Source organism: Lissotriton helveticus, chromosome 1_1 (genome assembly GCF_964261635.1).
Source record: "Lissotriton helveticus chromosome 1_1, aLisHel1.1, whole genome shotgun sequence".
Taxonomy (NCBI): Eukaryota; Metazoa; Chordata; class Amphibia; order Caudata; family Salamandridae; genus Lissotriton; species Lissotriton helveticus.
Window position 1 is genome coordinate 350,764,840 of NC_136057.1, and position 18,511 is coordinate 350,783,350.

The 18,511-nt window shown below is 42.5% G+C and overlaps 1 protein-coding gene across 1 annotated transcript in view; it reads right to left on the bottom strand.

Annotated features, from left to right (window-relative positions):
* Window positions 1–18,511, bottom strand: part of DUSP16 (dual specificity phosphatase 16) — a 359,160-nt gene that overhangs the window by 276,334 nt on the left and 64,315 nt on the right. The gene's annotated exons all lie outside the window — the stretch shown is intronic.

The window sequence follows — 18,511 nt, forward strand, 5'->3', positions numbered from 1 at the left end:
TGGGCTATCCAGCTGAATGTGGCTCAGCATAATGAGCAGTGAAATATTAAAAACGGTGTCCAAAGACTAGCACTCATCCGGGTAAAGCTTCATCTAGTGTTGCACTGCAACGCTAGATCTAAAAAAAATCGTCTGCCAAATGACTAAATTTGAAGCCAAATCAAAGCTGAAGTGCAATGCGTCGTAAAGAGCATTACGAGATGCTCCTCTGCTGCCACCCTGATCCTACTCCCTCTGACTCACCCAAACCATCTGACTACTATGAGCTCACAAAATCCTTTCTCAATCTTTCACCCCTCCTTTTAACCATGGCACCCAACTAACAAGCACACATGACCATTGCTTACAAAACAACTCCCTACTTCCCTTTTTCAAATCCACTCCCATCATTCTAACCCTACCCAAACCCTACTAAACACACAAGAAATAAAGATCACGCTCCTAACACAACTGATACTCAAGCAAAAACAAAAACAAAAAAAATGTACTAACCTACTACTAACTACTAATCTTGGGTTCTGGAGTAACGTGCTACTCGCCGAAAAAGCACTTCAATGCTTCGCCAGGGGTAGTAAGCGCTATATAAATGCATTTACAATTTAAAAGGGCAACACTTTCAGAAGTACTGACCCATGACAAGACCTGGGAGTATTTTCAGCTAACGAGAGATGTGCAGAGAACAGCTGGTCCTGGGAAATTATGTTTGCATAGTTTGAACAAAGCAGCTAAAGCTTTCTAAAACAGTACCATGTAAGTCATAGGCCAGCATGATCAGTCGCTTGATTATCCAGCAGGAAGGTCTATACAAAGACTATTTTAAGACCGTCTGTAATGGAATTAGGTTTCTGCTTTCCAACCACAACTCCCGAAGTCAATTCCACGAGGCAACTTTACAAGAAAATAAGTTAAATATGAATTCTTCGCATACTGCACGTTTTTAATTCGTAAGCCAGGTAGATATAACGCACGTTAGTGTTACTTAAAGTAATGATATTCAGTAAGAAATCTAGCCCTTAAATGAAATTGTTTGGCAGCAGCTGGCCCAAAGTAGCTCCTTCTGGGCCCTGAGTTGCTTCTTAAAACAAACACTGGTCTTTAAACAGGTCGCAAAACTATGGACGAGGACTAGAACCACCGTGCCTGAGATATACACAGTCAGGTAGCGTTGTACTGTCACTACATAAAACAGGGCTAGGCAGCAAATCGAACCCATAGTTACTGGGCCCAATTAATATGAGCTCAGAACACACATCTAACGTACAGCACGAACACCGAGACCCTCTGACCCAAATGATTGTCCTGCAAACAGTGGTTCAGATTTAAAAATCAGGGGAACCTTTATAATGGAAAATGTTTTCTACGGTTCACAATTCCTTGGTAACATTAGGCTAGCAACACAACAAGGTCAGCCACAGTGAAAGTTATTCTTCGAGCATAAAACTATACACCCAGTCTTTCCAAATCTTCAGCAAATTAATCTGGAGCAAATTTCCTCTAGTTTGGGGGAATAATCCGTGTATGTCCAGGAAAAAGACTGATCCAGGCAGGGGGGCCACTGGCATTTCAAATCCCTTTCAGGCATTCTTTATGGGAAGGGAACAAGGGGAAGGGAGAACAGCGAGATATGATGTAAGTCCCCTCAAGATTCACAGCGCCAGACAGGCTCCCTCTGTTAAATCACCAGAGGAACCCCATAGAAACGCAGTCTAGGAACCAAAGTGCCCGCACAGCCAGCAGGATTCGGCTTGAAGAAGCGAATATTGGATCTACTTTGGTACAACTTATAAAAAAGGATGTATGAATCTAAAAGAATAACACAAGTACTTGAAGCCATAGCCAGCATCAGAGGAAGCAAGTTGCATACGTTTTCTATCTATATCAGTTACCTTCCTTCCACTGTGAAGAGTGAAGCCAAGCGTATGAGTCACCCACATTAGAAGCAATCCCCAGCTGAGGCATGCCAATCGTCCTGGGGCCAGGGGGCATTCTATTTCTAGACTGCTGTCCTTGAAGCCAGGAATAAACCTTCCCCTCTGTCTCAGGGTACATGGAAAAGGCCAGGGATCCTTCAGTTTCAGCTCCTCTTTCCCAGTCGCTTTCATAGCAGTTTGGAACGCCTTAAAGCATGGCAGGCATGCTTCACCATAGCATGTACATCACCTTTTTAAGTCAGCACTGGTGTTTTTACTTACTTTAATTCATGTGAAAGTTTTACGTAGTGTGCACCACGCTTCAGGGGCATCTGCGAGCTGTACAACGGCACCGCGATCTACACAGTACAGAAGAGGTAGACTAGGAAGCAAGTACGGAGGGGCATCAGCAGTATCGTAGAATTTGCAGGTCCCTATGCATAAAAGGTACGCCATGGACAGAAAAGCGTATTCTAAATTAGTGACACCACACCAGTTAATTTCTGAAGATTTATTCCAAGTCTGAAACACCCTTGGTAGAGCAGAAAGTAACCTGCCCCCAGCAATCTCCTCCAAGCAACTGTCCACATGGAATTCTCCAGGTCATACACAAACAATTCTAGAACACTGACATGTCACTAATAATATAATAATACTTAACACATCTTCTCTTACAATATAAAATAAAAAAAATGAAAAAATAATAAATGAAGAACCTAAAAAACACATAGGCATGGAATACAATTAAACAGAAGGAACAATAACATTAAGGCAGTCCAAAGGCCTTTGGGCATAGAATACAAAATGGTACAAGGGGAAGTTTCACTTTTCATCACACACAAAATCAGAAAGTGAACCTGGTTTCCTTCGGACTCGCTTATTTTGGTTTTCATTCTCCTCCACAGACTTCTTCTCAAACTCCTTACTCTCCACTTCTGGTACGCCAATAGAACCATTATCAATCAGCCAATCACTTTGGTTATCAATCGGCCGCACCCTCTGGTTCTCTTGCTTAAAGCTCTCAATCTCTCCAACACCAGCATCCTCACATTCTCCACTCACCACCCTGCCCGCAATTGTCCTCATCAAACCAAAAAAAAAGAATTTTTAACAGACTCAACATTGAAGCTTTCCCTCTTGTACACATCTGAGTCCCCCTTCAGAATTTCAATTCTTTTCAAATTCCAAACCGCACTGTCTCTCAACCATAAAGCGTTGCGAAGAACTTCTACGATTTTTAAAGGAGAAGAAAGTTGACTCTCTCCTTTACGTACTCTCTACGGTTTCTTCACTTTGATCCACTTTTATCCATGAACCTCCTCCACCTTCATACTCATCAAACCATTCACTGAATTAAATATTTTCCTATACCTTTGATGAGTATCCATTATTCTTTTCCTCACATCTTCCATACAACTACTTAATCTAATGACTATTAACCATTCCATGTTATTATTAGTCCCGGCAAGCCTCCCTCGCATGACCTTAAAGGGAGTCACACCCATGGTGTCATTCACAGATGAACCACAAAAAAGAAACCCATTGGCGTAGAGGTTGCTATCATAGCTGAAGACCTAGCCGTGGTGGAATATCCCTTTGAAAGGACAAATTCCCTCACCCACCATAGGTGGCATGCTTTATCATTGGTAACCTCGTACCGTGAAGCCTAGTCACGGTATGGGCTTCAACCCCTTCACTGAAAAGGAGGAGCTCAGGGATGTTTTTTTTTAGAGAGAGGGATAGTAAATGCCCAAATGGTGAGCTAGGGGTAGTGAGGGCAGCAGAGCAATGTGAAAATGAAGATTAAAACTAGCTACGGAGTCCGCAAGTGACTTAACTCATGCATCCTTGGGCCAGAATTCAAAACTGGGCACTGCAAGGGAAAAAAATAAAATAAAACCTGCTTTTGGCGTCAAAAAAAGACATGTTTCAGCCTCTTAACACTCAGCAGAGATGTTGCTGCTTTCTTCTGGACCTAAACATCAGTGCTGCTGCTCAATGTGCTCAATCAAAAAACAAATAGGTTTATACAAGTATATGTAAGTATATAAAACCGTCCAGTGATCCTAGAAGTCACCATGAAATGAAGGATTCACTGGCAGTACCTGCAAAAAAACAAATGTACAGAAAATTCTGGAATAAACACAATAAATAAAATAGCTAGGTCAACAATTATAATAGGTTAACAGATATGATAGTTCTATGTGTAGAACAATAAACTCATGGTCACCAGACAGAATGACAAATCACGAGACACAGGAAGCCCCGAATAGTAATATGGAAAAAAGAATTGTGTTGGTGGGCAGGATATGAGGGGGGAGTACTGCTCAGAGAAGCTTGAAGAGGGAGTTTTTTTAGATTGAAGTAGCCGGGCCTGGGAATCGATAGTTAGCCTGAAAGACCCAGGGCCTAGTAAAGGAGAATCTACACCCAGGGAGACACCTGCATCTAGGAACCCATTGCAATGGAAGCGTCAAACTGAATACCTTAGGAGGACACCTGCATCCCCCATGTGCCTAGCTACAGGGGGATGATCAGTAAAACCCCTTTGGGACACTCGCCATGATACTAGACCCTAGACAACAGAAATTAAAGATTTGTTACAAGAACACACCCAGCTGCGCCTCACTAGGGGGAGAGTGGGGGGAGTTGGGGTTGAGGGATTATGAATGAAGAAGTAATACGATTTGATATAACCAGTACAATGTGCTATGGGATGGTTAACTAATATTCAGCGAGTGCTTTATAAAATGCATGGATAGCTCTCCCCCACGCTCCTTAAGCAATTGTTTTATACACTTCAATCAACCCTTGTGGTCCTACTAAATGCAAAAATATACTCTTTTTCTGTTCTGCTGACATCTTTCCCTTGTTCATCAATGGTTTCCAAGTAGGAACAAAGATCGACCTTGATCAAAGGACGCAGACCCTCACAATGGAAGGTAACATCGAATATAGTAATCAGCTCATTACCCTTGCAGGCCCACCTGTAATTGGTCAACAGATAGTGCTCGCAGTTGTTGAAGACAAGAAAGACGAGGAAAAATTGGATGTAGCTCCAATCTATAAATCAAATATTAAATGTTATGTACAACAACGAGAAGTAGTATTATATAATGCACCACAATCAAGTCGGGATTCAAACGAACAGGTACTAGTCAAAGTAAATCCATCCAATAGAATCCTGTTACAGCAATCATCAGGACTACACCAAATGAATCTGGATCAGTCCACACACCACATAGCTCACTTAACCACTTGGCTGCTAAGGGTGTTGGTTGAGCTCCATTGACTTTCCATTGAAATCAATGGAAAGTCCATGACGAGTTACCCTTGTCATTAGCGCTGAAGGGGTTAAGCAATCAGGAGCAAATACAGAATGTAAATAATCAGATCATATTCACTCCACAATACATATCACAAGGTCCTCAGGATTGTTTAAACAGAGGCAATATTTTGAGCTTAATGGCAGCCATTCCATCATTAAACCACCTAAATACAACCAATCTTTTTACTATTGAGTTCATCAACCAGGGAATAATGAACCAAACAGAACAAACTATCTCCACATGGAAGTCGTCAGTCAGTCTCATTAACCTTGAAAGCAGAGCAGCAGTTTAAGGACTGGGGCATAACACTCTCCAAACCTCCAAAGAAATGCTACCCTTTACCTCTGTTAAGTGCACCTAATTATCGTGTACATACACAAAGTGTAACCTCAGTTTATTCTATATTAAAAAATGCAAGAGGCGACTCAAGAGGCAATGCGATATAAATCACAAAGGAAAATTGATGTGGCAAATGAAGGATCTAAAATGGCTAGGCGAAGAGAATTACATAATAATGACTGCAATTATGAATTCCAGCCAGGTCTAAAACTTCTGTCATCGAATATTGCAGGGGCAAAGCAAGAACTTTATCATAACGCGGTACCTGACGACTGGGAACATTTTGATCTAATTGCCCTTCAAGAAACCTGGCTGATCACACCAGTACAGGTAGCAGGTTACACCCTACATCATGTAGAGGCAACAAGATCTCAACGATACGGTGGGCCAAAGGGTGGCCTAGACGTTTACGTATCTACTGCATTAAACCCTGCGTCAGTGCAGTTGCCAGCAACAACATCTGACATGCAGCTGATCAGCATTGGGTTGAGGCAGTGCAATGTAGTAAGTACCATCATTCTTATAAAAGTGTATGCACACCCAAGCAATAAGAGGAAAAAGGAACTATTCAGCAAATTAGTTAGGGTAATAGCTGAAATAAGGTTCAAGAACCTTACTTGGGAAATAATCATTACAGGTGACTTTAACTCCAACTTAATATTTACCCCAGATATAGATGTTCATTTAGATGCGGAAAATTAAATCTGGGCTGTGCAAACACAAGCTGCACAATACCTTGGGAGAATCCATCGGCAAGAGCAGAATCTGGTGACAACCTTGGAACAACTTGGTTTGAGAGTAATTAATGGAAGAACTCGGAGTGATACTCCCCCAAACTTTACACATTATGGGGTGAAGGCACGGACCACTATATGGACTTTACAATACTTACCCTGCCACTGCTTGCATTAGTAAAGGATTTTTCAATCAAATATACCGTCAAAAGTGATAATTCCCATCAGCGACTTGAAATATTAATTTCCGCACAAAGTCTTATGGAAGCTGTGGAAAAGTAAATTTTGCCATGTTCTGTGTCCCTACGTGTCATCCATCATATGTTATGTGTGCATGACCAATATGCATATGTTATTCCCCATGTCCGATTAATGACGCAATTATAGTTGTGTCCTCCTCTAGTATGCCAGTTTCCAGTCCCCGTGAATACTACGAATATCAGGCCTATGTAAAGCTACGTTGCCACGTTTCTCAGTGTGCACGTTATTTCATTATAAAGTCCCCGTTTCCAGGCCTCAACAGGGCCCGGACATCAGATTCAGCTCCTGTCTCCTGAGCCTCGCTGAGGAGCGATCCAGCCCCCACCTGTATCCTCGACCTTTCACTTACTTCCTGCCTCGCAGTGCCCGGTGCAGCTTGGCTCTGCCTCTGAGTCTGCCAAGACTATGTTATGATTCCAGCTATCAGTTTAGTCCTCCTTCTCTGCATTCCTAAGCTACTGACTCGCATCAATAGTTTCCGTCATTGTCTAGCCTTCACGTCTCCACGTTAGAGAAATACTGCATTTAATGGTCATTTAATATTCTTCATCACGCACTACATGTAGAATAAATGCATGTTCTAGTCTTAGAGTCAGTTAGCTTTTCCCCTCATGACTTCTAGTTTATATCAACATGTTCCCTAAACATTAGATACCAGATAGGGTTTAGGTACATGTCGCTCCGACCCTCCAGACTTTAGTCTCTGCTCCTAGCACAGAGTTCATAGCCCCAGCTTCTCCTAGTAACACGTCATTGCCAGTTTGCGCGCACCACCAGGTTAGAGGTCCCGGCTCCTTAGGTAGCCCCCTCCAATGTTTCCGCCCATTTGTGACATATTCTGTTACGTTCGCATCACATGTCTGAGTTACGCCTTCTTTATCCCTTATCTTTCGCGACTGCTACGCGTCACGCCTTCTGCTCCACCCACTGCTACGCCTACTGCAATGTAATGCTATGTGTTTGCGCTATGTATATATGCTCATGTATTGTTATTAAAAGTTAGCGCGCTCATCCCAGATCGAGCCCCAGCAGCTGCTGGGCCCTGTCATCCTATTCCTATGCAGGTTGTCCTGTTCCTGTCCTTATGCTGTATTAAACCTGCAAAACTCCTACTACCTCGAATCTTGACTCTTATTTATTGAGCTATCTGTTATGATATATGTCTAGTCAAAAATAGGGTATTATTTATTTATTTACCACATAATGGCGCCCGAATAGGGACTTGCCCTTTCCCCACGCGTCGGTGAAGCCACGCCGACCCCCTGACCCTCTGCAGTCGTGACGGAACTCTTCTGCGCAGTGGCAGATATTTCTGCTCAAGTATCCCTCAGGCCCACGGAGGAGACGGAGGAGGCGGTCCAGCATCCAGACGAGACGGTGGAGGAACGCGGCGAGTCCCGACCAGAGCCCAAGCCAAGAGTCCAAGGTCCGAGGTATCCGGAGGTCCACCCGTAACTGAAGTCCGAAGTCCGAAGTTCGTCGTCGTAGCAGTCCAGTCCAGTCCGAGGCCTTCCGTTCTTGCTGCCCGGTGAGTACCGTTACTGGGGTAGTATCTAGACAGGGTCCATTTAATTGACTCTGGTCTGTGGGTTGGTGGTACACAGTCCCACAAACGAAGTGTCCACTTCGGTGGATACGGGTCCTGACGTGTCTCTTTATGAGACCGGTAAGTTTCGTACTGTTTCAGCAGTGCATCTCGTTTCTGTTCTAGTCAGTTTCTGTTCTCGAGAAAATTCATGTGTTCTGTTCTCAGTATTTCCAGGTAGTATTCTGTTCGAACTGTTATTTTAAATGTTTTTCATGTATTTTAATGTCGTGGTATGAATGGAGTATAAGTATCGTGTTCATTGTGTATTGTATTGTGTCTAGATTACAGTTCAGTCATGCCCATATTTTCCAAGTTACTCCAGTATAGATGGAGAGGTCTAGGTACCGATTTAATTAGTGTCATTTTAGAACAACGTCATAAATATAGAACATTCTTGAACCCGCATTTTGTTCATGTCTCACCCCCAGAAAGTAAATCATTCTACATAGACAGACAGAATCCGTTACGAGAAGTCCACCCAGTCAGAGGAGCGGGTGGCGAAATGCAGCGAGTGTTTGTATACACTCCGATCACAAAGATGGAACTCCTCGAAATGAAGAAATTAATTCCCTGTCATGACAAAGATCCAGCAGGGTTCCATAGAGAATTAAAAGACATGCTCCGTATGGGAGAATACACATACCCGGATATAATTAAAATGTTAAAGGTTCTGCTGCCCGCAGGGGTGTATGAAAAGCTAAAGGAAAAAGAATGGGAGGTGGGAGCGAAAAAGATCGATTGGGCAGTCCTAGAAGCAGAAGATAAGATACGTGTACCAGGTACTGGTCTTGGAGAGAGATGTAAAGAATTACCAGAATTATTAATTCAAGTTTTACCCAGATTATTGACAACTAGAAAAGAAGACTGGGATGCAATCTCAGCCTGTAAACAGAAACAAGATGAAGATATTAGTGATTTTTATTCTAGGTTTGAAAAGTGCTTTAGTATCAACAGTGGCCTCAAGACAAGTAGTGAGTCATACCCTCACCTTTTCGTTACTAAATTAGTCGAGAATTCAAGCCCACAAGTTAAAAACCGAGTTTTGAAAGTCGAAAGCACCTGGCAAGCAAATACTCCGTCCCAGATGCTCCAGATGCTCCAGTATCACCAGAATAGAATCAGGGAAGAGCAAGAACACGAGAGAAAACGTATGAAAGACACGAAAATGAAAGTGCTAGTTGCACAATCTGTTCCTCAAGACAGTCAGAAGAGGGGTCCGAATCAAGCCAGTCATCCTGCAGCTCCCGTTAAAGGGAACTGCAATTATTGTAAACAACCAGGTCATTTCATAAATGAGTGTACAGTTCTGAAACACAACATAGCTACTGGTAAGACAAAAGAAAGACCACGTCCGCCTAGACAAGAACAAGTTTCACAGATTCCTCAGCCACAGAATGCACAACAGACAGTTACAGTACCGCAGCCTATTGCTGCAACACAGCATGTTACATCGCAGATGTACCAGTATGCACAGTCTGAGTATCCAGAGTACCAGCCATATTCATGAAACAGCCTAGAGAGGGAGGTAGGCTTGCCTCTCATCGAGATACCTGTAGATCAAGAAGGTCCCTATGTTCACAGTCAAGTATTAGGGAAAGACAGAAAGTTTTTGATTGATACAGGGGCAAGTAGGACCACAATTAGTCACGCCGAAGTTCCAGGGGCTCCGCTCTCAGGCTCAAGAAATGTTTCCCTTGGATTTTCAGGAAAGCCTATCGTTAATGAGATTTCAAAGCCAGTCACTCTAGAAGTAGGTCCATTGTCCCGCACTACTGATCTGTTACTTACTAAGTCATGTCCAGAAAATCTATTAGGCATTAAAACACTGAAAGAGTTAGGTGCAGTTATATGTTGTTCCCCAGAGGGAATACGATTGTTCCTACGTGACTTTAAGGGTCACTATGTATTACGAGATTTTGATCCCAGACTGTCTAAAGTTCCGCAGCATTTATGGGCGCAAGGTCCAACTGATGTAGGTTACATGCAAATCACACCCCATCGTGTGACCCTGAAACCAGGTGTAGTGTTACCACGAATCAGACAGTACAGATTGCCACCTGAGGCTGTAGCAGCCTTATCCAAAATTATTGACGAGCTCATGGCTCAAGGAGTAGTTGTAGAAACTGACTCCAATGTATGTAACTCTCCGATCATTCCAGTCATGAAACGTACTGATCCAAATGCACCCCCAGTATATCGATTAGTGATTGATTTACGGGAACTTAACAAATGTATTATCCCTCAGTACCCAGTTGTCCCAGATATCTCTTCCCTATTGACAGCCATTGATTCCGAAGCCACGTTCTTCACTGTCATAGACCTCAAGAACGCATTTTTTAGTGTTCCCATCCATCCAGACAGCCAGTTTCTTTTCGGATTTTGTTTAAATGGAAGGAGCTATATGTTCACACGCGCTCCTCAAGGTTTCACAGAAAGCCCTAGTATTTACAGTCAAGCACTTAAGAGACAACTAGACAATATTCACATGCCAACTGACACTGCCCTGCTCCAATATGTCGATGATCTACTGATCACAGCCCGTTCTGAACGTGCTTGCGAGCGAGCGTCACTGACGGTTCTGTATTTCCTAGCCGAGATGGGACACAAGGTGTCCCCTTCGAAGCTTCAATTCTGTGTCCAGCAAGTGGTCTACTTAGGACACTTACTGTCCAAAGAGGGGTAGGCAGTTGACACCAGACCGTATCCAGTTGATAGCGAGTCTTCCTCAGCCCAAGACCCAGAAGGAGGTACGTGCCTTTATCGGCCTTACTTCTTATTGTAGACAATGGATTCCTCAGTATGCATTTCTAGCCAAGCCACTGATACAGTTAACGACACAGGAGGCAGCCGTATCGACTGTCCTCCCTTGGACATCTGAACATACACTGAGTTTCAACGAGTTAAAGAAAGCTTTATGCCAAGCTCCAGTTCTAGCTACACCGAACTACAGTAAGCCTTTTACACTTTTTGTCACTGAACGTGAAGGTACAGCATTATCTGTTCTTACACAAGATCAAGCAGGACAATACAAGCCCTGTGCTTATTTTTCGAGCACACTAGATCCTGTAGCCCAGGCTCTGCCTGCGTGCCTCAAGTCAGTTGCAGCCGCAGCCCTAGCTATCAGACAAAGTGATTCCATAGTTTTAGGACACTCCCTGACAGTACAAGTCCCACACTCCGTGGAAGTTCTTTTAAACCGAACACAAACTCAACACTTGACGATTGCACGTTTAACAGGTTATGAATTGACACTGTTCCAGCCACACATAGAAATCAGACGCTGCAACATCCTGAATCCTGCTACACTGTTACCATCAGTTAATTCAAATCCAGCCACACATGATTGCGTGGAAGTAGTTAACATTACGACAAAGCCAAGACAAGATCTGACAGATATTCCGTTACCAGACCCTGACCTGACACTTTATGTGGATGGTTCATGTATGAGAACTAGTACAGGAGAACTAGTCGCCGCGTATGCAGTGACTACTGACACCGAAGTTATTGAAACACACCGTATTGATACCCTGTCCGCTCAAGCAGCAGAGCTAGTTGCTCTGACACAAGCCTGTATACACGCCAAGAACCTGAAAGTTAATGTTTACACAGATTCACGTTACGCATTTGGAGTTGTACACGACTTTGGAGTGCTCTGGCAGGAGAGAGGTTTCATGACTTCTCATGGAACCAAAATTCAGCATGGTTTCCTTATCCAAGCTCTGTTAGATGCAATACATTTACCGACATCCATTGCTATTATGAAGTGCAAAGCACATACGAAAGTTACTGACATTATTTCCCAAGGTAATGATCTAGCAGATCGCACAGCCAAGCTTACAGCACAGACTCCAGACATTCAAGTTAATCCGACACAGACACAAACTCCAGATCTGACTACATGTATGACAGTTAAAGACCCTACTCAAGATGTCATAGATATCCAGTTACATGCTACTCCCGATGAAATCAAGAAATGGTCTGAACAAGGAGGGGTCCAGACAGATCAAGGATGGTTAACAAAGGGTAGGACCGCATGGTTTCTCCCCGACTCTATGGTTCAAGTCATCATTAATACCGCACATAGTCCAGCACATTTAGGAGAAAAAGCAATGTTAGACAGTATCCAGAACATTTGGTTCAACAAGCATTTACGAGCTGCAGCCAAGCAGAAAGTCCGTACCTGTATGATATGTTGTCAGTTTAATCCAGGTAAAAGTGTCCCGGTGGAACAAGGTGGTTTCCAGCCTCCTGACCACCCTTTTGAGGTCCTCCAGATGGATTATATTCAGATGGAGCGATGTCGAGGTTTCAAGTATGTCCTTGTAGTTGTATGCGCTTTGTCCAGATGGACAGAAGCATATCCAGTCCCAGATTACACAGCCGCGACCACTGCCAAGCAGTTGGTTCGTGAATTCTTCCCTCGATATGGACTCCCTAGAGTCGTATATTCTGATAACGGTCAGCCATTCTCATCTGAACTCATGAAGCACGTTTCCCTGTTGTTAGGGTACCAGTGGAAGTTTCATTGTGTACGCCATCCTGAAGCAGCTGGTGTAGTCGAGAGACATAATCAGACTCTGAAAATCCGTATTGCAAAAGTGTGTAAAGAGAAAGGTGTGGACTGGCTAGTAGCTCTGCCAGTTGCTTTGTTTTATATGCGCATGGTCGCACATTCCAGATCAGGTCTGTCCCCGTATGAGGTCGTATTCGGCCGCCCCCCTAACATGTGGGGTACTCCTAGACCCCGAAGTATTACCGATGTTTCAAGTAATATGCTGACAGATTACCTAGCTTCCTTGATGTCTGCCCTCAACTCATGTCGTTCACAGGTTGCCGCCGCATTTCCAGACAATACCGAGGTGGCACCGCATGAAATCGTTCCAGGTTCGATGGTGCTCGTCCGGAACTTTGACAGATCAAGTCCGCTGGAGCCACGTTGGAAGGAGCCCCGTCAGGTCCTCCTCACCACCCGTACAGCTGTGAAATTGGAAGGACGCCGCGGCTGGGTGCACCTTTCGCACGTCAAGAAATTCTACGGATTAAAACCGGTCTCTAAAAACATTTCCCAGGACTTAAAGACTTGTCAAAACATTGTTCCTAAGGACTGTCCCGCAAATGACATTGACACAACCCCTCCCCTGTTAGAGAAAACTCCGCAGCAGGAGTATAAGCAAAAACTCCGGTCTAGTAAAATAAGTCAGTCAGTTTGATTGTATAAGTCCTCCCCTAGGTGAAACGGTTAGACTGTTTCTGACATGTATAAAATAGACCCCCATAGTGAGAGAGTCAGTCAAAACTCAATTCGATGTATCGTTTTTCTAAGTTTCATATTATTCATCAGCATAATGATTTCCTGCACTAGTTACGCATTTTTCCTGTGTTTTCCAGTTCCTCATGTAAATAAGCATTCTAATGTTACCGTAGAGCACACGTTTAGTGATCTGCCTCCTCACGAATATTCATACCGCCTCGCTATGCGTAACAATACATTTATCCGCATGTTACATTATTCACACCAGACCAGCAATGCCACTAATTGTTGGGTGTGTGGTCGACTCCCCCCTTTCCAGACCCCGAAGGGAGTTCTGCCACTTTTTCCTTATCCATTTTCCCATAATGGTTCGTGTGGAGCATGGTCCACGTTAACGTCATCCTCAACAGATATGTCTTTTCTTAACAGTACATGTTTCCCAGACAAGCAAGGTTTCCCCCACAGAACAGGTTTAGATCTAGAAAATGAAGTGTACAATTTAGGTAACTATTCTTCGAATTTCATGGTCCTGAATGTTCAGTCTGATACTACTCCAGACTCACCTGCTATTTCAGTATTACCAGTCAAAGGCGAATTATGTGTCCGAAATAATGGTTCCATACATGTAGGACATAGTGATTGTACTACTGTTGTCAAGTATAGTGACAGTGGGAAATCTATTTTCAAAGCTTCACGTCATTCATATTTTATTTGTGGTCAGACCGCATATATTCGTCTGCCCCTCGATTGGGAGGGAACCTGTTACATTGCCTTCCTACTGCCACCTGTTTTCCTAGCCCCACCTGACTACCATAGGAATTCCTTCCTAGTACATACTAGACACAAGAGAAACCTCCCGATTGTCGATTATACTGAAACTGCTGCAGAGCAATTCATTGATATTGATAAAGGTGTGTTCCCTTATTTAGGTACAGTTGTAAATAGTAAGCTAATTCGTAGATTAACAAGAACCCTCGAAGCTGTAGTAAGTGAGACTGCCTCCGCTCTAGGTAATTTAACTGAAGAGCAATCTGCTATGAGATTTGTCGTTTTACAGAATCGTCTCGTCCTTGACGTCATACTGGCCGATAGGGGCGGGGCCTGTAGACTCATCGGATCCAGTTGCTGCGTTTTCATTCCAAATAACGCGCCGTCTGTTTATTCAGCTATAATATCAACAATTAACCTGAAGATGGACGACCAATACCCTCCCTGATATAGCTGTCAAAGCAAAGGAGTTGGTGACAACACACCATCCCAGGGAAGGGTCTTTCAAAGAAATTTGCTAAAAGATGCTCCTACAAGAAATTGTGGCAAGAATGAGCGGCAGATGCCTCTTAAATTTATGGGGAATAAAGTTTGGAATACAAGGAAAGAATTGAGAGCATTTGTAAAATCTACAAAGGAAAAAACTGTCTCTAACAGTACCTGGGAAAAAAATAATATCCCTTAAACAGTAAAAAAAGAAATTTGGGAGAACAGAAAGATACAAACAGATCATTTCGGTCCAAGCTGCTTTTTAATGCAAAACAGTCAAATGTAAAAGCATTCTGGGAACAGGTTAATTGCCTTGTGAGATCTAAAAAAAAAATACTTGACACTCCTTGCCTCTCAGAACAGGTTTGGATGCAACATTTAATAAGTACCTTTGGGAAGGTAGATACAATGACAAAAGAAGCTACAAACATCCTTAGATATATGCCAACAAAGGATGACAACGCAATTTTAGAATTTATGCCAAGGGACACTATCCAACCAATTTTACATAGTCAAACTGACCCGGATTTTTGGGCTTCGACAATAAAACTGTGGTATAAAATTTGGTCAAGCTGCCAGAATCCGCTTAATAGAGCCATTTGGAAAGCTCCAGAGAGTAATCCACGATCAGCTTATCACAAATATTTGCAGCTATCAATAAAGTTAACAAAAAGGTGTCAGAGCTATGGAACTTGAATTTACCATTCACATTTCGGCAAATAATAAATAAAGCAGCAAAAAGACACTCGTTAACGGAGGACAAATTTATATTCAGTAAGCGCTCCCATGCCTGGATGGTACTGCAATCTTATACGATTTTACAACCAGCGGCTTATTTGGACATAACATATTCTAATCATCTAAAAAGGAAATTGCTAGCAATACACCTTGGGGCACTACCAACTAATGCTGACCAACCCCTCTGAAAATATAGTGGTCCGCCGTCATGTGCATTATGTGGTGCTCCGAAGCAGGACTTTGTTCACCTGGTCTGTATGTGTCCCGTTTTAAAACTAAATCGTCTTTTATTGTTAAAAAATCCTTTTTAAAGATAGGGGCATATGCACCTGCAGATCTGCTATATTAAAGTGTCTTGATCCACATGACCCGCAACCTAACTGTAGATTGGTAAAGTTTTTACTCTAATATGCAAAAAATGATTTGACCTAGCATTTTAAATTGTCCTTTACTAAAGAGATGAAACTTTTGATACCTGGCTCAATCATTGTTTTATACAATTGGAACTGGTTTCTGCAGCAGACAAACAGTAAGTGTAATAGGTATATATACTAGTGCTAACACAGTCTTGATACGGTATCATCAAAAGCTGTACATTTTATTATTGGTAATTAATGTTTTAATATGTACAGTATATGTTCCTCTGCAGACGGATTAATTTTATTGGAATTGTTATGGTTTTAATTAACTTAAACAATAAAGATACATTTGAAATTTGGTTTCCAAGTAATTAATGAAATAAGACTCCCATTTCTATATAAAGTTTAAGAGCAACTGTAAGAGAACCTCAGTTATAGTAAATTAGTAACTAATGTCACAATACAGTAAGCAGTGGATCTCCAAAACCATCCAAGAACCACCAACTGCTTGACTTCCACGTAGGTTCGCAAATCAGAGTGTTTCATACATCACTAGTAGCCGAATTGTAAAGTAGTGATATCCACACCAATTAATTTCTGAAGAATACAAGTCTGAAACACCCTTGGGAGATCAGAAAGTAACCTGCTCCAGCAATCTTTGCCAAGTAATTGTCCACCTGCAATTCTCCAGGTAAAAAACATTCTAAAATACTGACATGTCACTAATAATAGTAATACATAACATCTATGTATGTCGTGTATGTTTGGAACACCCATACATTGGTGCTTTGCCGTGCAGCTAACTTTGTGGCCCAGAGCAGTGAGCCTACCATCTTAAAGGGCTTATGATGGATCAATGTATCCCCCATCAACATGTCCCTGCAGAGATACAATACAGGGCTCTGCAGCTACGTACAAGAGAAGTGGCTATGTAGTGCCACCAAAATAACCAAGTAACTCCAGCATATCAAGACAGAGTATCATATTATAAATGAACCCGCTGTTTCCTCACACAAACTGTGATTTAAACAAGAACAATGTAAATCTTGAATATGCCTAGAAAAATATTGGGGGAATTCCAAATAAAAGAAAGAGAAACGTAGCTTTCTCTTATACACAGCTGGACTTTGAAGGCACTCTGGGTAAAAAGCATGGCAAAAGATCTGCTAAAATGGAGATGATCTCCTAGATGGCCTTCGCCTAATCAGTGAGTTAAGTCTGTTTTGGTAAGACGCTCCTAAAAAGTTTGTATCTAGAGTCCAATGCAGGTGGAATAAAACACCTCTATGTACCCGGACAGCCCCTCTTCAGGCCATAGAAGCATAGAAGCAATTAAAAAATACTTCAGTGGACTCTCACTTTAGTTAGGAGTGGAGAGGAAATGGGTATAAATGGGATTGCTGCAAAGCAGAATTCACAATAAACAAGGTTTCTGCTATTCCCTCAACGGCTTGTTAAAACTCACTTAGTAACGAACCTAAAAAGGCAACACATTACTGACATTACACAACGAGACAAGTAACTGTTGTCTCCAAATCAAAAAGAGCACCTAAATTCAAAATAAATGGGGATGGAATTAATTAAAAATAGTTTCAGAATCCACTGGGGTGATCTTTCGTGTTGAATCCCGTTAGACAACACCTTCCAGTGGCAACCAGATCTCTTGATCATAAAAAGCTTCCACATTTAAATGTTGGAGGAACTTAACAGTTGTTTCTGGGTGTCCCTTTTCTTTGAACCTCTGATGCTTAGAAGTTGGGTGCCACTGTTTGTGCAAGCATTATGAAATGATCACAGACTGAATCTGGTGTGGGTTGTAAAAATTAGGGTATGCAATTACTGTGCTCTCTTAGCCAAACCAAAGAAAGGGCATGGTTTGCTTCTCAGTCGTTCAGGAGCTTTGTGTGGTCTTGGCCATGTTTTGTGACTGTTTTAAAGTGCCCTGAAAGCCTTCACCTAACACACGATCCAAGTCACAGGAGTTCAGTGGCAGGGATAAAAGTCTACGTTCAACTAATGTTCAACAAGACATACCGAGTACAACCATATTAAACATTCGGGCTACCGTGTGCCTCGCAATGTTTAGACGAAGCTATTGATGTAGGGTTCTACATAATGTTATTCCCAAACTTCCCTGCGGGATTAAAAAGAGGATATTTTACAGAAAATGTCAAACGTTCTATGGCTTTACCAATTTCTCTAAAAATCTCTCTAAAAGCAGTAGCTTTGTTACTGTTTAGCTTGATCTATGTGCCATTATCAGGGGCTACATTAGCAGCTTCAATCCTTCTCCTTACCCAATTACTAATGACTGCTTAAAGTGTATTCTTTTGAAACAGTTCAGTACCTTCCTTTAATGCTGGTAATTTTTTTCCAACGTTGCTAGACAGAAGCCACGTTGGAGATTGGGCTGCCTGCCTAACATGGATGGAAGAGGTCGCTAGGTCTGGAGCTGCCATCTGCTCGGGGAAAGAACAGCAAGTTTCAGGGAGCATCAGTAAACTGTGAGCCATCAGTGGAGGGCAGCGGTACATGGGGTGCTCAGTGATGGCTCAACAGGGGGAAGGTTACAGTGGGAATGTAAGCGGTGCAGCTCTAGCGTCACACACGGGCATCAATGTCAAATATATAAAAGATGCAATCTAAAGCAGTTACCAGGTCAACTGAAGAAAAGATGCAAGGTGATTGGCAGTAGGCACAAAGACCTCATATGATTATCAATGCACACTGAAGAAGGAACGCAAG